This window comes from Eubalaena glacialis, chromosome 3, assembly GCF_028564815.1.
Source record: "Eubalaena glacialis isolate mEubGla1 chromosome 3, mEubGla1.1.hap2.+ XY, whole genome shotgun sequence".
NCBI lineage: Eukaryota > Metazoa > Chordata > Mammalia > Artiodactyla > Balaenidae > Eubalaena > Eubalaena glacialis.
The window spans coordinates 152,061,994-152,081,931 of record NC_083718.1 but is presented as its reverse complement, the minus strand read 5'-3'; the positions used below and the strand labels follow the sequence as shown (position 1 = coordinate 152,081,931).

The 19,938-nt window shown below is 42.6% G+C and overlaps 1 pseudogene; it reads right to left on the bottom strand.

Annotated features, from left to right (window-relative positions):
- Positions 1 to 989: 989 nt before the first annotated feature.
- LOC133087186 (calreticulin-like) overlaps positions 990 to 19,938 on the bottom strand; it is a 29,397-nt pseudogene continuing 10,448 nt past the window's right edge.

The window sequence follows — 19,938 nt, the reverse complement described above, 5'->3', positions numbered from 1 at the left end:
CTACTATCTGTACTCAGTCGTAATAGATATTTACTCACTCATTCAACAAACAGCCTAATGCAATGGAAGGATAATCTTTGGAACCAGACAAACTTGAATTCAGATACAGGTCCCGCCCCTTACTGGCTATTTGACCCTGAGCAAGTGACTTGCCTCCTCTTAGCAGTTTCTGCATCTGTAAAAGGAAGATAATAATGGTCTCCTCTACAATGGCTGTTCTGATGATTAAATGAGCACATTGCAGTAGTTGCTCAAATTTATAGGAAAGTGCTTTGTGATCTGTAAAGAGCTATGTGAATGCATATAATGATATTGTGAGCCGATGGTACAGAAAGGATAACTGTAAAACCAGCAAACCTGCAAACAAGTAATAATTAATTAAAAATTATGGCACAAAACAGCAGAGAAGCAAAAGGAGTTTCACAAAGTATCTTTGTTTATGTTAAGAGGAAGTCTGATTTTGTTTTTAAGTGCTTGATACACCTGCAAGAAGAAAACATCAAGCATCATCACCCACAAATACAGCTATCAGAACTGCTCAGTAAATACTAAATAATACAGATATTTAAACAAAATAAAATCACTGGATATACTGGAATAAGTTGAAAGTGAGGCTCAAGTTTATACAGAGGCTTTTTTACTGTCAATTAATTTTATAAATACCATGATAATGATAAGTAGTAATAGCTACTATTTGTTGACTGTCTTTTTATATCAGGCACTTTGCACACATAGCTAATTTAATCCTTACAGCAGCCTCATGAAACAGGAATTATCACTCCCTTTCCATTGACGAGGAAAGAGAAGCCTCAAGAGGTGATGGGACTTTCCCAAGGTCATACAGAGCAAAGGAGATGGGATAGAAATCCAAATTCAATGTTCATTCAGAGAGAGCAAGTAATTTTGCTCCCCAGACTTTGCCAAACCATGAACATTCTTCCTTCTAAGCAACATCATTTGCCTCTGAGTAGTAACCACTTTTTACCCAGTTATAGTTCATCCTTCTGACCAACACGGACTTCTACGTTTTTACCCAGAAATGCTCTTTCATCATCGTCTTCCTTCAGCTGCCTGTAATTTCCTGGTTCCTCAGCAGACTCCTCTTCACTTCCCTCTTCTTCAATTCCCCAGATGTCATCTTCCCTTTCCTCCTCCTTTTCCTTTTTCTTATTGGCCTCTTTTTCCTGTTTTCTTTTTTCCATTTCTTCACACAGTTCTCTCCATTGCTTCTCTATGTCCTGTTTAGAGTGTGGAATTTCAAAATAATTTACAGATGGTATAAACAAAGTTAACTCACTTTAGAAATGTCTGGCATCTTCCCACACTCTTAAAGACTTCTGGTATGGTGTTTATTTACCTATAAATTTTCAGTTTGTGTGGGGTGGAGAGAAGTGTGTGTGTGTGTGTGTGTTTGTGTAATTGTTCATAAATAAAATTGGTTCAGATTAAACAAACATCTACTGAATGCCTACAGCATTGCTAAGCATGGTGTGAGACAGTCTACACACATTATTTCTATTCCTTACAGCAATGTATGAAGTGTTACTGCTCCCACCTTCTAGATGAGGAATATGAGATTCAGACTGATTAAATCAGTTCCCCAAGCTATATAGTTAGTGAGTGGTAGAACTAGAATTAGAAACCAGGTTTTCTGGTTCTGAGTCTGGCCCTCTTTCTGCTATATCACAGTAAAACAACCTTCATGGAACTCTTTGAATTTGCTTTTGGACTGTAGCCAGTACAAATTTGCAGTCAGAAATGGGACTTCTGAGTTCTCTAATGTGTTCATCCAGGTGCTAGAATTTGATCTTTAGAGCTGTCTTCATAAATTTTACTACTCAGAGGGGCCTTAAAGAAAGGACACAGTCCTTGGGACTTCCCTGGTGGCACAGTGGTTAAGAATCCGCCTGCCAATGCAGAGGACATGGGTTCGAGCCCTAGTCCAGGAAGATCCCACATGCCGCGGAGCAACTAAGCCTGCGTGCCACAGCTACTGAGCCTGCGCTCTAGAGCCCGTGAGCCACAACTACTGAGCCCAGGTGCCGCAACTACTGAAGCCCGCGCGCCTAGAGCCTGTGCTCCGCAACCAGAGAAGCCACCGCAGTGAGAAGCGCGCTCACCGCAACGAAGAGTAGCCCCCGCTCGCCGCAACTAGAGAAAGCCCGTGCGCATCAATGAAGACCCAACGCAGCCAAAATTAAATAAAATAAAATAAATAAATTTATTTTAAGAAAACAATATTAGATGATAACCTCAAAGTAAAAACAAAACAAAACCAGACTAAGAAGTGTAAAAAGTCTCATTTTAATTTTTTCCATGATGACTGTGTCAATGCTTCTTTGAAAATGCTAAGTATCAAAGTTCTCTCAAAAATTTCTTTTTAATGCCTGTGCTTTGCTGGTGCTCTAACCAGGAGCCTCGTCTGCCTTTTGGGTAATCAAGCATTGGCCACAAACCTGCTTGAATCACCCTTCCTGCAGAACCAGGAGGTCTGGATGAAGGGTGGCACCAAGAAGAAGCCACTGTCCTAAGTATCACTCCACCCGTAAAATAGTTCTAGGAGAGCAGGGAAGCTGGTAAACAGCACTAACATCTTGCTTCCTTCTCCAAGTCATCCATCAGAAATGGGTTCAGTGGCTCCCTTCTAGATCACCCCACTGTGAGCAGGGAGTGTGACACAGAGGAGTGTGCATTCTAACTCAACAAGTGAAAGGCTGCATATGACCTTGCACAGTTTATATATACTCTATGAATCTCAATTCCTACATCTGAAAAATGGGAATAACAATACCTGTCTTGCTGGGTTGTTTTGAGAGCTAAGTGGGAAGACTTTTGGAAAGTGTTCATAGAGTCAAGTACAAGGTTGTAGATGTCCAATGAATACAAGTTCTTTACCCTGCCTCTCAGGGCCATGTAACCAGCAAATGAGACAATGACTGTGAGACTGATTTTTTAAATGCAGAGAACAGTGCACAACTGAGGAGTCAGACACCTGGAAATCCAAGTGAGGGAAAAATCTTACTTTTCTTATTCCCCAGGTCTTATTTCCAGCCTGTTCTGCAAACTCTTCATCATTTGTAAGAAGGAAATTGTCAAAGATGCAGCCTGATTTCACCTGTTGAAATGAAAACAATGGGATTATTAGAACTAGGTCAAAAGGCTTTAAAAAATCACCTGGAAGCTTTGCTAAATGCAGATTCCCAGGCCACGGACCCAGAGATTTTAATCAATAACTGAGGTGGAGTGAGGGAATACAAAGATGATTAAGAGCACAGAGGGTCCAGAATGCTGTACCACCTTAGCTGATCTGCTCTAGAAAGAAGTTACTTTACTGTTTCCCAAGGTTCTGTGTTCTCCAAGCCTGTGACCACTCTTTCAGAGGGTTGTGAAGAAATTTTCCTCATTCTGCTAGGCTCCAAATTGCTGTCCAGTGGCTCTTGCCCCAGCTCAGATTGATAGTCTCTGCTGCCACTTATAGATGTCCTTTTTAAGGTTCTCTCCTCAATATAATCAGAAAAACTAAAAGAATACGGGGAAAAGAAAAGGTTTGACAAGAAGTGCAAGCACAATTTAGATTCTCTATTTTCTTAAAATAACATATTTAATATTTACAATTAAAGAAAAAGATGAATCAAGTCAATGGTATATAATAATTTCAGTGTTTATTAATGATAAAGGAACAGAATAGAAAGAGCAGCAGTCATGGAGTCAGACAGACCAGCTCAACCACATACTAGCTGTGTGACTTTGGGGAAGTTACTCAACTCCTCTGAGCCTATTCCCTCATAAGTGAAGTATTAAAAATAACTCCCTTGAAGTGTTGTCATGAGCATTAGAAATAATATATGTAAAGCACAGTGCCTAGCAGATAACAGTCATTCGATAAATGGTAATAGTTATTATCATAACTTTTCAGTATCTGGATATGTTTCAAAAGAAACAAAAGGAGAGTCATTCCGGATTTTTTTGCTTTAGCATTATATGTTAAATAAATCAGCAAGTTAATTGTGTGAGAGCCGTTGTGTGACCACGAGAAAGTCTGCAGCATGAGTTATCATGTGTCCTTCCTCTAGGGTTTGAAAAAAGTTTTGTTTTGTTTCGCTTTTTTTAAATAAGAAAGACTTTTATTTGGCTTACATCATCCCCCCAACCCTGCCTTCAGCAGAAAAATAAATGACAAAATAGCCACTTTGAATAAAGATCGTTAATTTCTTCTGAGGCATTTAAAAAATTGGTTTTAATAATTCCTTATGCAACTTTACGATTTTTTTCTTTGGGTTTATTTTTCTTTTTGTGAGTTGGGATTTATTTTTTGTTTTGTTTTTTTCTTTTTGAGCTGTCAGCAGTCTTGGTTAGGGAACTGCTCGTTTTTTGGCTCTTCCATTTTTTCTACTCGCACGAGAAATGTTTCCAATCTCCCCTGTTCTCTCTGGTGCTCACTTACCCCCATCCCCCCTACACTAAACTCCTGGCTCTGCCTCCAACTGAGAATCAGGACATGAGGGCCAGTCCTGCTTCCTACAACTCACTAGTGGAGGGACCTTGGTCTACTCATATCTCTTCTGTGCCTCCATGTTTTTATCTGGAAAATGGAAGAAAATATAATTTCCCTGCTTTCTTCATACAGTTCTCAGGAGAAAAGAATATGTGAGAAAGCTTTGTGAGACTGTAAAGCCTAAAAAGTTAATTCACTGGAAGTTACCTGGTTTCCTGTGATGTCCCACTTGAATCATAAAATGGGAAGAGTATAGGTTTGGGCACTTACTAGCTATGGGATCTTGACAAGCCAAGTCGCCTCCCTAAGCCCTCCACTTCCTGGTCAGTAAAACAGAGATGATAAGCCCTACCCTCCAGCCCCACAGGGCTGTGACACAGACCGTATGACCTAAGGAATGTCAATGTGCTTTGCATTATGGCTGTTAGGCTATATTCATTGGAGTCACTACTCCTTCAAAGATCATAAGGAGTCCCAAAGCTAAGAGAAAGAATTTTCTTGTTCACTGCCATCTCCTCCTAGCCTCTGTCCTGATGAAAGAATGCAGTATCTTCTGCCTAAGGGAGAAATAAAAGGAAAGAAAAGAAAAGGGACTGTGTATGGGAGTGTAGGAACAGAGAACAGGATGGGTCAGGGACTAAGCAGGAAGATTAAGCAGCTTGCTAGGCTAGGACCTGATGCAGAGGGCGATGGACTCACAGAACATCTGGAAACCCGGGTTGGGGCAGGGCAGGTGAGAGAATTCCGGCCCATCTCTATGCTGAGAGTCGCTAGGCTTTTCCAATGAGGTGCAGGGACCCTGTGATAAACTGGATGTGTTGGTTTGGCTGAGTGGGTAGGGTGGAGTAGGACTTGGGAGTGCCAGACCCAACTAGAACTTAAAAGGAAAGGATGCCTGCAAGGGTGATGTCAGCGTTGTGCAGAACTGTATCACAAGACCAAAAAAAAAAAAAAAAAAAAAAAAAAGAGATAATGCTGGAGTTTCAGAAATGTAGTCTCTCAGGATTCGTCCCAGACCTGCTGGATCAGAATCTGCATTTTATTAAGATCTGAGTGATTGATACGCATGTTAAATTTTGAGAAACACTCCTTCAGCATGGTTTAAATTCTCAAATAGAAAGGTTTGCCTACTTGAGGAGGAAGATAGAACTCAGAGCAATTAGTGCCAAATAATTTTTAAATTTTGTAGATGAACAAAGGAACTGTTTAAAGTGTGTGCCTTAATGTTTTCAGTGGAAAAAAAAAACCCCAATGCATTTTAAGGAAACAATCAGATTAGGCATATTAATATGGCCACATATTTTTTCAAGATGTAGAAAGTTCCTATTATTTATTAAAAAGGGACAACTGAAAAAAAAAAAAGAGATAACAATGGGAATTTGTACAAACTGTATCCACATTCTTCAGATAAAAAAGGAACAAAAGAAGGACATATGTCTCTCTTTTTCCTTCTCTCCTGAACCCCTACTATGCACATGGTAATTTACATACATCATCTCCTTACACTTGTGTGTTGGCCTCACTGAGTCAGGAAAACAAGAAAGTCAAAATAAATAAATAAACCAAGAAAGCTTCAAATTGGGGGTGTCTGTTCAAGAGACCTTTAGCAGCCTTGAACTGTAGAAATCACTGGTCAGAGACAGAGATTTCACTGGCTGTAGAACATTCCAGGATACACCCAAGGTCAAGTGGTTGCAGTTTCTAGAGGCTCTATTGTACGGTGGGTGTAGTCAATAAACAAGGACTTTACGGGCTGACAGACCTTTGAATCCTGACTCTCCCATGCACTAGCTGTGTGCTCTTGGGCACATCATGTGACATTTCTGATTCTCAATTCTCTCAAACATAATACAGGGTAATAATAAGGGATATTAATGCTCACTTTCCCTTCCTCTCCAAGGGAATTCCAAGACTATGTATTGATAGACTGCAGTTTCCAAGAGGCCTCCTGGGCTAAAGCTTTCACTCTGAGGCAGGCACTTGAGGTGCTCTCTTTCTCCTGAGTTGGGAAAGAATCCTCCGCATTTTCAACATCAGGTCTCATTGGAAGAAAGCAACTCTGTGAAGGCCTGAGTATCTGAGCCCTCCTGTTTTCCTTCAAATCAGAGCCAGGAAAGGTAACTGGCAGAGAAGAGGAAGCCTAGGCCAGGATTTGTCATCATGGCTGGGATAATCAGTCCCAACATCTATCTGGGGATTTTAATATTTCAAAGTTTTACCACATCTCTGATTCCCTTTTATCTCCAGAACTACCCCAAGATTCACATAGGACCAGCCTAGCAGTATAAAGTATTGGAACACTGAATCTAGCCTCAGAAAGGCCTGCATTCAAATTCTAGCTTTTCTGCTTACCAGATGTGTCTTCAGGCAAGTTAGCTAACTTTGCTGAACGTCAGTTTTCACATTTAGAAGTAGGATATTTCATACTGAGAGTTAAATGGCATTTGCAAAGTCTCTGAAATAGTGCTTGGTACATGGTAGAGACTCAATAAATTTTAGCTATTATAATTATTAGGATGAATATAATTAATCCCATTTTAAAGAGGAACAGTTTGAGGTTTAGAAAGGTCAAGACTCGCTCAAGTTTTGTAATTTCCAGCCTGGAGCTCTTTCTACTTTGTGGAAACTTTAGAGGGACTGTTCTTCCCTGGCTCTGAGCCCAGAGAGATTTACCTGCCAAAGGTCCAGGCCAAGGACACTAATGTTATAATAGTGACAAATGGTTGGGTTGGGCTTATATTCAGGGTTGTCTATTTCTGGATGAATCCACTCCCCCTGGTAACTGGGATTGTGAATGATCCGAGGTTTCCATTGTCCCTAATCAAAGCACCAAAGAGTGAACATGGCATTAGTATTTTTCCATTCTTCTCATGCAATCAGAAAGATTAATCAATTAGGCATAAGGATTCAGAGCAGGATTCCTTGAGCTTCTCTCCCTTTCTTCGAGCTAATGCACAAGACTCTTCCAGGTTCCCCTTTCTACCCAGAGGGATATGAACAAGGTAGCAGAGACCCATTCTGAGCCTGGTCCCAGCTCTCTGCATAAGTTTGTTCATGATGTTAAGAAAATGTAGCTTCACAGGGAACCACCATCTAAGGACTCTGGACTTGGGGCCATTCTCTTCCTGGTGTGCAGTGTAGGAAACTGTGACCAAATAAAACAATGTTTGTTTCAGTCAGTATTATCTCTGGACCATTTGATAGTTGATTCCTTTAGTTCCCTCTCATTTCTGACATGAGGTCAGGACTTAGCCTTTAAAAAGAAGTTCCCCCACTCTCCCCCAACATGTTTGGCTCATTCATGTCCTACCCTTCCCCTTTCTGGACCACTTCTGAGACTTCCGGTTCCTGACCCCAGACCCATTTCCTGTTTTGATCATGTTCCTTTGATTTCCACCACTCCGGACAAATCCCTTGCCTAGGGCTCCCTGGACCTCCGCCTCCCAGCATCAACCTTGACCAGACCACCTTCTCCCAGATAAGCACAGCCCTGAGAACATGGCCCAAATGAGGCTACAGTCTTATGGAGAAGGGGAAAGGAGGAAGATGACCACAGGATCTCAGAGTTTCTGTTCTGTAGATTAAAATTTACATCTCTTCTCTCTAATTTCTCATACCGATTGGCAGGAGAGACCGCCTCACCTTATACTTCAGGTTTGGTATCAGGGGCCCTTCCCACTCCCCATTCATTGCCTCATTCCAGTCGTCTGGCTTCTTGGCTTCCGGGTCTGGGATGTATTCAAAGTCTTCCCAGTCCTAAAACAAAATATTCCTCCATGAGGGCAGATGGGTGGGCCAGAATGAAACTGGGGTACAGAGTACAGTAGGGTTGGACCTGGCGCCCTACCCCTGCCGCTCTCCTGTCCTCACCTCTGTGAAAGCCCAGCTCAGGACTCTGCAAACAAATCCAAAACATACAGCAGAGAAAAAGCCTTTAAGCAACTCCAGTGCCTCCTCATATTCTTCATCCTTCTGACCTTGACTACTTTAAGCTCAAATAAGATGGGAATTTCCCTTATCCTGGCCCTCTCCCTTCCCCAGTTTTGTGCCCCGATTGTCAGAACAAGTCTTCTAGCCTGAGTCCCTCTTCCTGAAGGCCTCTCTTAGTGACCTGCCTTGTACCCCAGCACGCTCCCAGATCTGTATCAGTCCTCCTTTGTACCCCAGGTCCCTTCTATTTCCTAAGACAGAGCTCCAAGTCATGGCCTGTCCTAACGTTCATATTTCTTCTGCTCTGGAGCCTCCAAAGTTCTGCTCTATCTACCTGGCAGTTCACCTTGGTGCTGACCACTTCCCAGACTTACTAAAGGCTTTGCTGCCAAGCCCACTAGACTCACAGTCATTCAGCAGCATGAAGTTCCCCAGTTCCTGGGATGTCTCAGCTGTTTTGTGGTTCCTGAGACATTAACAGTCAGCATCCTCTCCTGGAGGCTATAGACTTGATAGAGCCCAGCCTATCTAAGTAGTCTCCACCTTCTCCGGGTCTACTCAACAGGGAGCATAGAGGCCTGCAGCCTCTCCCCTCTCCCCCAGGCCTTGATCCAACCCTGACTACATCAGGTGCATGGTCCACACCAGGAGGGAAAGTCTATGGTTAGTCTTGCTGCCCTGAGCCTGCCTGCTGGGTCTGGAAGTAAACTAGTCCCTAATTCTCCCAGGGTGCTGAAGATCCAGACACTGCTTGATCATCTGCCTTAATTCCCTGACTACACCTCCCTCCTCCTGGGTTTGGAGCCCACTGAATCTCCCTACACATGGCTGGGCCACTGCCCACCTCTGTACAGGCCTCGCCTTACGGAATGGATTCCAGTTGCTGGGTGCCATGCTGCTCCTTGCTGAACCCTGAGCATCTCCTCTGCATGAGGGTGAATCTGCTCTGACCTCAGGAGCAGCAGCCCAGCAGGTGAGGCCCTCCATGACCTGGCTCCAACAGACCCTTCCAACTCATCTTCCATCACTCTCCACCTTGAACTTTATGCTCCTAAAATACTAAACTGCTGCTTTCAGTTCTTTACATAACCATGTTACTTTCCACTTAACTGATGTGCCTTCACTGCTGCTGTTCTCCGGGTCTGGAATATTTTTCCTCCAACTCAATTTCCCTTGCCGTAATGAATTTACTGTTTGAAATTCAGTACATGATTAACACATAAATGCCATGTATTAAGAACTTATTATGTACCAGGCACTAAATTATGTATATTAGCTCATTTAATCGTCACAACAACCTTCACATATAGGTATTATAATAATCCCTGTTTGTGAAATTTCACAGCAGTTATATTCCTTGCCCAAGGTCTAACTGCTTATAGATGGGGTTTCGCAGTTAGTAAATGGTGGAGCTCAGATACAAACCATATCTGTCTGACCCCAAAGTCTATGTTTCCAATCCCTAGGTTAACCAAATCACTGAAGCATGCCTCCTCCTTCCCAGAACACCACCTGCACCCCAACTCAGCCTGAGTTAGGAGCCTGTTTGGGGCTCCCACAGGATTTGGCTTCCCTGACTCTCACCATTAATTACACAGTGTGACCTGCATCTATGTACTTCTCTGTATCCCTCACTAGATTCTGAGTCCCAGGAGGATTCTCAGTCCCTGGATTGTTCTATTCATAGCTGTATCCAGTACAGCTTTCCAGTGAATGATAATGAATCAGTGAGTATATTCCACATATTTCCCATATCAATAACTTTGGAATCAAAGAGATCCAGGTTCAAATGTTGGTTCTAATGTATGTGTGCCTGGGCAAGTCACTTCATTTTTTAAGCATCACTTCCCTTGTCCTCATAGAGGCTGCTAGCAGGGTCAGTAAATCCTCAATAAACATGAGGTGCCTCCCTCTTCCCTCAATGCCTCTCTGGATACCAATATTTAGCTGGACACCTCCTTGAGGGAAAGATGCTCCCCGTTTCTGCTCCATTGTTCCTAGCTTCCTTTGCCCATCCCCACAGCTAAGATCCCCTCCTGCTTCCCAGCGAAACACCTCACCTCAGGTTTCTTATCTTCAGGATCCTCTATTTGTAGGCGTTCATCCCATTTCCTTGGTTTCCGGGCATAGGGGTCTTTTATCTTCCTGGGAGGCAAGAAGTCCCAGTCGTCCTCCAGGTCCCCAGCTGCTACTTGCTGGTTGTCAATTTTGACCTCATAAGTAGCATTGGGGCGAATAATCAGAGTGTACAGGTGAGTGTCTTTATTGATCTAGAAAGGGAACGAGGAATATTTCAGTCCCCTGTTGGACCTCAAACATTAAATGCACCATCTAAAACAGACCCTCAGTTCCTGAATGCCACCTCCCACACAGTCACAAACACACTGTACCACATCCCTCATCCCATTGCTCTGGTTAACCCAAAAGAGACTTGGGGCTCATTTTCCTGAGTACACACTCTTCTGGTCTCACCTAGTTCCCATCCTTCCCTTCATCACAGCTCTGGTCATTCTTTGATCTTGTCTGTTTTTCTGTCTGTCCCACTAGACTCTGAGCTTCTCAACAGCAGGGATCGTTTCTGACTCATCTGTTGTATCTGCAGGTCCCAGCCTACCTGAGCAGGATCCCAGGGGGTCCCTCCTACCTGAGCAGGATCCCAGGGGGTCCCTGTATGCACAGTCCTGCTAGGGAAGGACTTGGTCCCAAACACAAGTTCTCCAATGAGCCAGGACCTAGGGGCTTCTCTAGACTCAGTCTCTGCCTTTCCCCTGTGCTCTACTTGTGCCAAACTTCTTGCAGTGCTACTCTTTCTCAAGTCTCCTTGACTTTTCCTATGTGATTACCTCTTCTAGTAGCTCAATCCTCCCTAAAATTGTCACCTTCCTTTACAAGACCAATTCATGCTCATCATTCAAAACTCAGCACAGTAGAAACCTTCTTTGTGCTTCTCTGAAGCATTTCCTAAGGCACCAGGTTGGGTAGGGGGCCTCCTCTGTGCTCTCACAGACCCCAATCAGACTAGGTAGTCATTCTCCTTTGCTTGACTCTTACCTTTACTGGACTCTGAGTTCTGTGAGATTAGAGGCCATGCCTGGCTCACTCTATCCCCAGCCCAAGGCCCAGCACAGAGTTGGCATTCCGTGATTTCCTGTTGAGTCGCTGATGAAATCCAGCTATTATCCTCCAGCCAACCTAGATCTCTCTAACCCTGATGTTACTAAGGTAAACTCACCACCCATTTCTAAGTCCAGCACTCCCCACCTCCCCCGTCTCTTCCAATATCTAGCAGTGGGGAAGTGGGCCATGGCAAGCATTGTTCCAAGAGATAAGCTTACATGACTTCCTAGGCTTTCAGATCAATTTCTTCTGTGTGAAATCCTGTAATTTACAGCACTTCTCTGGGTCTATTTTCTAATCTGCAAAATGGAGATGATAGTACTTAATTTATAGGGGTGTTGTAAGGATTAAATGAGATAACAAATGCAAAATGGTTATCCTTCCCCCTAGGCTGAAGACCAGCCCACACACTCACCCTGCGCTTGATGGTCTTGTTTTCTCATGGTATTTCCCTTGATAACGAGGGATGACTTGTACTTTGTTGTTGCCAAAGCCACAGATGTCAGGGCCTAGAAATTAAATCCCAATACATGATTTTACATCACTTTTAGGCAGTTTGCCTGTTTTGTGGCTAAGACAGACATAGCAGGAAAGAGATAGCACACACAAATTTAGGATTATTTGAGGAGAATTTAATAAAGAGACTATTTTAATTCTTTGTTTTGTTTCGGGTTTTTTCTGTTTTTGTTCTTTGTTTGTTTTTTTTTTTTTTTGGCCACACCATGCGGCATGTGAGATCTTAGTTTCCGATGAGGGATCGAACCTGCGTAAAGGGACTATTGTAAATGGTGGGGGCAGGACATTGAGAAAATATAAGGAATAATGCTATGCTCCAGGCTATTCCCATCCCTAAGCTTGAAGGGGCTAGGAGAAGGGGCAGTTACCAAAGCCCAGAAAAAAAAGGAGTTCAGTAGAGAGGGCAGCCAGGAGATAAGCTGTGACTTTCAGTCAAGGGACACAACTCTCCTCCCTCCCTGTGATCTTCTGCCAGGGTTCCATTGACCAAACCCAACTGGAAGCCCCTCCTGTGCCAGGCACTTAATACCACGTCATTTAATTCTCACAAGGAGGTATTACTATCTCCACTTTTAGTTGGGAAAATTGTGGCCCAGAAAAGTTAAGCAACTTGCACAAGGTCAAACAGCTAATAAGTAGCATTGCTGGGCTTTAAACCCAAGTCTAACTAGAAACAGAGCCTGGGGCTCTTCCTGTTTTGTGAAAACTTTAGAGGAAACTGTTGATTTGTGAGTCCAGAGAGCTTAACCTGGCAAAGGCCCAAGAATAGGGGTTTTTTAAATATAAATTTATTTATTTATTTATTTTTGGCTGTGCTGGGTCTTCATTGTTGCGCGCGGGCTTTCTCTAGTTGCAGCGAGGGGGGGGCTACTCTTCATTGCGGTGCGCGGGCTTCTCACTGCGGTGGCTTCTCTTGTTGTGGAGCACGGGTTCTAGGCACGTGGGCTTCAGTAGTTGTGGCACACGGGCTCAGTAGTTGTGGCTCGCTGGCTCTAGAGCGCAGGCTCAGTAGTTGTGGCGCATGGGCTTAGTTGCTCTGAGGCATGTGGGATCTTCCCAGACAGGGGCTCAAACCTGTGTCCCCTGCATTGGCAGGTGGATTCTTAACCACTGTGCCACCAGGGAGGTCCCACCAAGAATAGGTTTTAACCTAGTTTTTCTACCTAATTTCCCATGCTATTGCTCTCTGACTATCCTAAACATGTGCCTGTGTGCACCACACACACACACACACACACACACACAAACACACACACACACACACATACACTCAGTGTGCTCTAGCCACACTGGTCTCATCGTTTTTCTACTTGCATTTGAATTTCATGTCTCTGAGCTTTTGTACACACAGTTTCCTATGCCCAAATTACATTTCCTCTATCTCCTTTTCTGCTTATTAAAACCTAACTCATTCTTCAAAGAATAATTAATACATTCTCCAAAAAGCCCCCAGGTGGACTGAGTCATGCCATCTTTTGTGATTTCATAACTCCTCATGAATACCTTTGTAAAAGTATGTCTTCATTCTGCCTTTTAAAAAATGATGCATGTGCCTGTGTCCACACCAAGCAGAAGGCAAAAGGGTAAAGTAGAAAAAGCCCAGGCTTTACAGCCAGGCAGACTGGGTTCAAAATCTGACTTCCGACTTACTCATCTTGGGCAAATTTCTTGCCTTTGTTTTCTCATCTGTAAAATGGAGATGTTAATAGCCCAAACTTGTTGGGTTGTTTGAGCATCAGATAAATAATATTCATTTGAAGAGGAAAAAAATCACATTAAAAAAACCTATTTCCAATTTCCCTACTACAACCACCATGTACATTACAGATATAAGTGCCTTGTGAGAAGGGTAGATTCTGAAAAAAATAGTGATGGGCAGACACATGTTTTAGACCCCCATAGTGCTTTATTGGTCTACCTAAGAAAGGGATTGAAAAATAAGAAAGAGATTGAAAGATAAGAAAGAGAGTTGAGGGAGAAGGGATTCAGACAGAAAAAGGACGAAGCAGCTGAAGAGGAGGATTTTGGCGAGGGCAAGAGAGAGATCTGGAGCTCCCTGGGAAAAGAAAAAATATCTAGAGAGAATTTTAAGGAAATGTTGATCTATGATGTGTAGTTCAACCCTTTCCTCTGAATTTGTGCAAAAACCTTCAGTAAAATCCACATTCTTCACCAATGATTTGGGAGTTGGATTAGTTGCTGTTGTTTCTTGGTTTTTAAATATCAACCACGTTGAAACTGAGCTAAGTAAGAGCTGGACTGCCCCAAGGAGGCCCAGTATACTGAGGTTACAGATGCAACACTGGATGCACTATAGATGTTGGATAAAGGTGATTTCCCTAACCTTCTGTGCCTTTCTCTCCCTGAGGGCAGGAACCTCCTTCAGAGCACAAAGCCTTATGGTAATAGGTACATTTGAGGGTATCTACACAGTTTCTGATCCCTTTCTCTTTTTCTTAGAAATGGAAAGAGTCTCTCTGTACTGTAGCCTTGTTAATACCATGTAACTCTTCACCTCTATATTAACATTTAGGTTTAGAGTTGCTTTTCTCAGGTCTTCTAAGAGTCTTACCACAGAGGGAGGTGGAGCTATCACATTAGAAATTTCCTGTTCCAAAGAATATGAAGAAGAATGTGTATGTTCGTATGTGTGTGTGTATATAAAAACTGTACATATATAACTGAATCATTTTGCTGTACAACAGAAATTAACACATGGTAAATCAACTATACTCCAATACAATAAATTTTTTAAAATATAAATTTCCATCTGAGCCTTTTCTACAACTACAGTGGCTCTCATTAAGACCTCACAGGGCTGACAGCGACTACTGTCAGAGAGCTTACCAAACATGATGTAATACTCGGATTCTGAATGCATATCCTCCTGGTTCAGGGTGTCAGGAAAGAGTTTCACGAACCCGCCACCGCAGTGGATGCCTTGCTTGTGTTTTACTCAAAACTGAACCACCAAGGTCTCGTTCTCATTGCTGAATGGCTTGAACCTGGTGGAGAGGGCATAGAACTTGGCATCTTCACTGGTCTGGAGACCTGAGAACAGAGAGCACAGAATCTTTAGATTTAAATACCCTAAGAGCAGCCAGAGAAACCTAGCACTTGGTCTCACCAATCTCTGCTACCTTCTTACTCACCTACTGCATGCCAGGTGATGTCCTGGATGCTTTACACACATTATCTTATTCAAGCCTCAGAGCAACCCTGAAAAATTGGTACTATCTTCACTTTTACAAATTAGGAGTCTGAGTCACAGGGAGGTGAAGTGACCTGCCTAGGGCCACAAGGCTAGTAAGGAACTAAACTGGGATTTTTTTTTTTTAATGCACCCACTTTTTTTTTTTTTAATATTTATTTATTTTTTTTTAAATTTATTTGGCTGTACCGGGTCTTTGTCATGGCACGGGAGATCTTCGTTTCCTCATGTGAGATCTTCGTTGCAGCACAAGGGATCTTTAGTTGTGGCATGTGGGATTTTTAGTTGCGGCAGGCGAACTCTTAGTTGCAGCATGTGGGATCTAGTTCCCTGACTAAGTATCGAACCAGGGCCCCTGCATTGGGACCGCGGAATCTTAGCCACTGGACCACCAGGGAAGTCCCCTAAACTGGGATTTTTATGACATGTTTGACTGATTCTTTCTTTCCCTTATACCATACTGTCTCTGATTTTCAAGAGATACTTAAATACTATTCTGAAGCTTTACAAAACAAGCTCTGTTTCTATTAAGACCCCATGGGTGGCCAGAATCAGGCTCTGCCGTGCACAACTGCTGTGGTAGGAAGAGGCCCAGCACAGACTCTTAGAATAAGTAATAATTGTTGCTAACATTTGTTGAACACTTCCTCTTTACCAGGCAATATGTTTCATTCATGTGTATTACTATTCTTAATCCTCATAAAAATCCTATGAGGTGGGCCCTACTAATATCTCCACTTTATCATGAAATCACTGAGGCTATTTCACTTGTCCAGAATCACACAACCAGTCTATCTAATTCCAGAGCCCCCAACCCAAGACTTTATCTCCTCCTCCAGAGAATATCGGAGCTGTAAGGGGTCTTAGAGCCTTTCTAGTCTAACTACATTACTTTATAGATGACAAAACCAAGCCCCAGAGAGAGAAAGTTACTTATCTAAGATCATATAGTCACAAGTGACAGACACACAAGCCAAGTGTCCAGACTTCCAGGCTAGTGGTCTTTTCATTATTTTAAGCTGCTGCCCAGCTTTCTGGTTATGGCTCTGTCACTTTAATTCTCTGAGTCTTAGCTTCCTCATCAGCAAAATGTGGATAATTAATCATACCCCAGAGGGTTCCCGTGAAAAAGTTAAATGGGTAAGAGACGTGAGAAGCACTTTGTAAACAGTCAATATAAAATGCAAGGGACTATCATTATTCATGCTGGGTGAGGGTCCTTCCTTCATGATCCCACAGCTCTTTGTACTTCGTTGGGTCACATTATGTTGCAATTAAGTTTATTTCAGTCTCTTTGAATAATTTTTAAGCTCCTGAAGAGCAGGAGCATCTTTAATATAAAGATCTAAGGGGAATTCCCCGGCAGTCCAGTGGTTAGAACTCTGTGCTTTCACTGCTGAGGGCTTGGGTTCGATCCCTGGTCAGGGAACTAAGATCCCACAAGCCACGTGGCACGGCTGAAAGAAAAAAAAAAAGATCTGGCATAGAGGAAATGCTCAATAAATATGTGTTAAATTTCTCAGAAGGATCACAGGTCCTGATTCAGATGTCTCTTGAGCATTTATTGCACACCAGGCTCTGTGCTCTAAGCACTTTCATGTCTAGTATTGCATTAGGAGCTGTCTATATTTTAAAGAGTATGCTTATTTCCCCAAGACCTCAAGGGAGGCTAGAGTAGCCAGAGAAGACTTCATGGAGGGAGGCGTGGGCACAAAGGAAAGAACCCTGAACCCATAGGTAGAAAACCAAGTCTTGAATTTCTACTCTACCAAACTTAGCTGTGTAGCCGTGTGATTCCCCCCCAACCCCACACACGCCCTGGAGCCTCATTTGTACCCAGAACCCTTTTAGAAAACCAGGAGGTACCTAATGAACCTGCGTAGGATGAGGTATGGGGAGCAACAACCAAGAAATCAAACTGAGAGTAGGGGACTTCCCTGGTGGCGCAGTGGTTAAGAATCCGCCTGCCAATGCAGGGGACACGGGTTCAAGCCCTGGTCTGGGAAGATCCCACATGCCACGGAGCAACTAAGTCCATGTGCCACAACTACTGAGCCCATGTGCCACAACTAGTGAAGCCCGTGCGCCTAGGGCCAGCGCTCGGCAACAAAAGAAGCCACCGCAACGAGAAGCCCGAGCACCGCAACGAAGAGTAGCCCCCGCTCACCGCAACTAGAGAAAGCCTGTGCGCAGCAACGAAGACCCAATGCAGCCCAAAATTAACTAATTAATTAATTAAAAAAACAAACAAACTGAGAGTAGATGGGCGGCTGTGCAGACTGAGCCCTCAGAAGAGTCACTCAGACAGCCTCCAGTTTTCTTCTCCTCGGGAAACAATTTTCCAGAGTGGATTTAAATGAGACTTTAAATGTTCAAGCCAATTCGTAATTCTCCTCTTTACTAAACATGAAAATGAGATTCATAACAGTAGCCAGGAGAAAGAAGATGGGAAATCACTCCAGAAGACAATCAATGGATTCTATTTATAGGACAGAAGCTTTCTCAGACAAAAAACCATTGCCTAGAGCTCCTCCTTCCCTCCTAATATTATTTGGCTCTTACAGCAGCCCTGTCTAATGAACATGGCAAATGATGACTATTATCTCCATCTAATATCAAGGCTAAGAGAAATGAAAAGTCTTGCCGAAATTATGCAGCCAGCAAGTCATAGCTCTAGGTCTGTCTGTTCAGTTCTCTATTGTAGCAAGCAGCTCCAGGGGAGAGCAGTATTTGGGGGTTACATAGTGCTTTCCCCTTTTTCAAGTGCAGGGTGTTAAATTTAAAAAAATCCTAGGGTTGGGGAAAGCAGTATAGTCTGGGGTAATGAACACAGTCCTGGAGTCAGACCTAGAATCAGGTCTCAGCCCCACCTCTTGCCAGCTGTGAATATAGCCTTGGGCAAATTATTCAACTTCTCTGAGGCCCCCTGAAAAATTGGGAACATAATAGTAACCAACTCATGAAGTTATTAGGAAGATTAATGGGGATAATGTGTCTAAGGACTTACTTTTAAATACCTGTTACTCAACAAATACACTATTATATTTGTGGAGACTTCATCCTTCACATTCTACTACTTCTTTTTATTCTAAGAAAGAGAAGTGAACTGGTAATCACAAATAAAAACAGTTGTATAAAGTCAGAACTCTCCCAGTAAATTAGTATGTTCCTAAATTGTAGTAATTACCTTTACCCTATTCTTTGTCTCTGTAAAATTTTCCTGCAGTGAGCTGAAATTTACCATAATCCAGCCTATGTTTAGATTCAACCCATCATTTTTTCCATCCATCTATGGAGTTAAAGAAGAAAAAAAGCAACATATAAAAATGGTTTATGTTTTTTTAAAGACAATGAAATACAGCCAAGGCTGATCAAGTGTTATGGGAACAGTAACGGGATATCAAAAGATAACTCCGAACTACTGTATAGCGCAGGGAACTAATACTCAATATTTTCCAATAACCTATAAAGGAAAAGAATTTGAAAAAAAATATATGTAGGTACAACTGAATCATTGTGCTATACACCTGAGACTAACACAACATCGTAAATCAACTATACTTCAATAAAATAAAACAAAAAGTAAAATAAAATAGATTACTCCAGTATTCCTGAAATCCCCTTCACTATCTGATGCCTGAACCCCACCATTTATGCACTACCATATGGTTAGTGTTCCATTAATGCTCTAACCCACCCTCCCCTATGAAAGTGAAATCCTGAAAACCACTACAGGAATGTTCGTTTGAAAGGCATGAGACACTCTCATAAAAGCTGGTGGAAAATATGGTTGGGGGACTGAGCCCTTATACATATTTATGTTTAGTAAAATAAAATAATAAAATTAGCTTACCAAGTAAAGAGATTAGTAATATCATTTTATACTTCTTGAATTAGTAATGATGATATTGAACAATCAATTTCCATTTACCCTTTTTTATTGCTTAAACTTTTTAGACTCTTCTTTGCAGTTTCAAGGAGATGGTGATAAATTTGTTTTGCTTTGGCATAGATGGCATACAGACAAAGAGGCATTCTTTTTGGGACCTGGCACTCCATCCAAACATTCAGTGCCTTTCTGATTTTATGCCTCAGAGTTGCTGACTCCCACTTCCTGGACCCACCACAGTCCCAGAGTCATGGGGCAATTTGGCAGCTTGAGATGGAAGAGGCCTTGAGGGTAGCCTTTATTTCATCTCCTCCCTGCAGCTGAATTGCTCTTTCTCAAATCCGACTACCCAGTATCTAGGGTTATTGCCTTAGCTCTGCCCATGAAAACCCCATATCAACATACATCTAATAATGCCACCCTGAGCTGGCTCTGTTGACTCCTATTACTCAAGTCTAACAAACACCTCCCTTCCTGAGGCCCAGGGGCTTGCTTTCTCTTGTCTTCCCCTGTCACTTCCAAGATCTTCGTGTTACACAGGCCAGAATGTCTCAGTGACCACCTCACCCATCACTCCTGAGGGAAGGACCCCAGCAGGTTCTTCCTGCCTCAAGTTGCTGTAGCTTGAATGAAATGGATCCTGCTTCCCTGACCATAGTTGACGCAATGAAGGATAAGAATTTATGTCAAAGTCAAAAGATTTGTTATTATGTGTTAGACCCTTGTGTGGCTCCCTGAAAATTTCCCCTCATTTACTCCCATGGATAATGCTTTAAGATA